Source organism: Dipteris shenzhenensis, chromosome 18 (assembly GCF_047967505.1).
Source record: "Dipteris shenzhenensis isolate YYH24624 ecotype China chromosome 18, Dip_SZ_1.0, whole genome shotgun sequence".
In the NCBI taxonomy this organism is placed as follows: domain Eukaryota; kingdom Viridiplantae; phylum Streptophyta; class Polypodiopsida; order Gleicheniales; family Dipteridaceae; genus Dipteris; species Dipteris shenzhenensis.
In genome coordinates this window covers 21,789,948-21,792,745 of record NC_141613.1, presented here as the reverse complement: position 1 = coordinate 21,792,745, position 2,798 = coordinate 21,789,948, and the positions used below count along the sequence as shown (strand labels likewise).

Sequence of the window (2,798 nt, the reverse complement as noted above, 5' to 3'; positions counted from 1 at the left end):
CTTAATGTGTTTTGCATGTAGATGTTGCATGAAGGGCCAAATAATCGAAAAAGAGGGAGTCATGTGAATTTGATTCTTAAGCATTCATATAGCCATGCCTGCCAATGGATCAAATTCTTTTGGATTTGGGTAAGCTAGTCCAATGGGGGGTCAATTGTTTTTCACTATTCAAGCTCCCTCAATTTGGGAAATCTAGAGAAATTTCCCAAATAGAAGTCTGAAATGTGGGTAAATGATTGTGAAGCCAAATGTCTAGGGAAAGGTGTCTTTCTAATCGAATGGGTGTTGAAAGCCCTTTACCAACAACATTGTCGATAAGCCGTTTGTATATGTGGGTGCTAGTATTCTTATCATTCATTGAACTCCATCCTTTAGTGTTGATCAGTTTCTTAATTATGAGTGTCTAGTTAGGGTCTAGTTTGTGTGGAATTTCTTAACTCGCCACTCTAGCTTGGTGCTTTGGAGATATTGGTTGTGCACTATGCAAACTTCTACTTATTCCTCAATTTGGCACTTCTTTTGGGTAAAAGGAGGCATGGATATTGCAAGAAGCAACTAGACATCATGGTGACGGAGGGTCTAGTTCATACCTAGCACATTCAATGTGGGGCCTTCCTAGACACTTGCTTTGTCTGCAAGGAGCGAGGTCATTTTGCCAGTTAACCGCCTTGCGAAAGCGAAGCAAGATGTACATGGAGTTGGAATAGTCTTATAGGCAATGAAGGATGAGTGAAGGACATGCATGGGCTAGCATGGACCTACAAGCAACTAAGGGCTAGGGAGTTGATGGGGCCTTACTACTGACTGAACAACTAAAGAAGGTCTTATTGAATCTAATGTTATGGATAAATCTGGTGGTACCTTAGATGAACGAAAAGAAGAAGAATGGAAGCTTGTTCAAAAGAAAGCTAAATTGAAGGTTGTAGATGTAATCGAGGGGAAGCATCAAAAGGGAATGCTTGTCATTTAGGATGCCAATGATGCTGAAAAGGACCTAGTTCACTCACACGGGGCTCTCACTCCTGAAACTAGTAGTTTGTCTGTTGGTGCTATTGCATTGCAACCCCTTCCTATAGGCAAGTAGTGCAGGTGACAAAGACCTGTCTGACCTAAATCATAAAAAACATGCGTTGGATGAAAAGCACTTCTAAGAAGCCCTTGTAGGAGGTTGACATCAGTAACACTTTCTTCCATTCAAAGGCAGTTCCAAAAAGAATTAGAGATGGTGATCTCTTTCGGTATTCTTAGGTTTTTGGCCTCGGTTAATAGCCCTTGTCGAGATAAGGGGATACAACAAGGGTGAAAAGTTCTCTTGCTCCGAGCTTTTTAGAGATCGTGGGGTCATGTCTAGATTGTGGAAGTGGCATGGATTTACTTTGAATGCTTTGTGCATGTATGCCCTTAATAGCAGTACTAGTGAGCAAAAGGAGTATTGGCAATTGATGAGTGAGAAAATGCCAAGGTCCAAATGCCTACAGGAGGAGAAGGTTGGATATGGATGTCAAAGTAGGAGAAGGTTTTCTTGTTTAGAGTTGCAAAGAACTTAGTATGGGTTAGGACTTAGTTGATTATGAAGAGTTTGTCCATGGTAGAGAAGGGGGGTGAGTAGTTCCATGGACGATAGGTTCTATGTGTCTAATGTGTGTCTCTCTCTCACTCACTCTCATATACATACATATATACATATACACACATATACGTATACATATATATATATGTATATGTATATTATACATATATATATATATATATACATAATGGGTGACTCATGTTGTGGCACTTGGTGCAAATGCCTTGTGACTCTTTCGAGTATATATATATATATATAATGGGTGGCTTGGAGGAAGCGAGTCTCTTCATTTAGTTATTAGTTTGATAGTACCTAATTATTTAAATGTTCGGACCAATGTATCGAGTCCCCCGCCATGCCTGGACCAATGTGTCGAGTCCTTCGCCATGCCTCGTTCTTTTCATTCAACTTTTTTGTTCGCTTCGTAGCCTCAAACCTTAAACATTCATAAAGTCTCCTCCTTCCTTCCCCTCACGAGCGAGAGAGAAAGAGAGAGAGAGCGCGCGCGCGCGCGCGATGCGGGTTAACATGGATCATTGGACTCCATAGTTTGAGTACTTCTAAAGTGACCGTCTCCACTTCCGGACCTTCAGTATTTACTCGAACCGCAGTTATGGAACAGCATTCCAGAATATTTTCGCTCTTTAGTGTCATTTTGATCTTGTTGCAGACGTTCATCAGACCCATCATAGGTCTCGAAGGGACCTGGGAAGTCTTGCTTGAGGATGCCGGAATAGCTTCCATGCATACTGTTGTCACTCGATTTAACACCTTGGTGCTGCTGGATCGGACAGACGTTGGACCTTCCCTGATAAGGCTCCCAAATGGAACGTGCCGTCATGACGACCAGGATTGGACAATCCACACGGACTGTAGCGCACATTCGGTCGCTTTGAGCTTCGATCCGAATACCTCTGTGAGGCCTCTCTTTATTCAAACAGATACGTGGTGCTCGTCAGGCCAAATGATGCCCAATGGATCGTTGGTTCAGACGGGTGGAGGTAACGACGGAATAAAGAAGATACGCATCTATGATCCTTGCCCCGCTAATGGAACGTGCGACTGGGTGGAGCTACAAGATACGAGTCTCCAAGATGGTCGATGGTACTCTTCCAATCAACTGCTGCCCGATGAAAGGCAGATTACTGTGGGGGGGGGAGGAGGAGTCTTCACCGCAGAGTTCATACCGGCGCAGGGACAAAAGAAAGTTGTGTTGCCCTTCCTGCAT

General features: G+C 43.3%; 1 pseudogene; it reads left to right on the top strand.

The window, feature by feature from the left end:
- Positions 1 to 2,183: 2,183 nt before the first annotated feature.
- LOC147890948 (aldehyde oxidase GLOX pseudogene) overlaps positions 2,184 to 2,798 on the top strand; it is a 1,644-nt pseudogene continuing 1,029 nt past the window's right edge.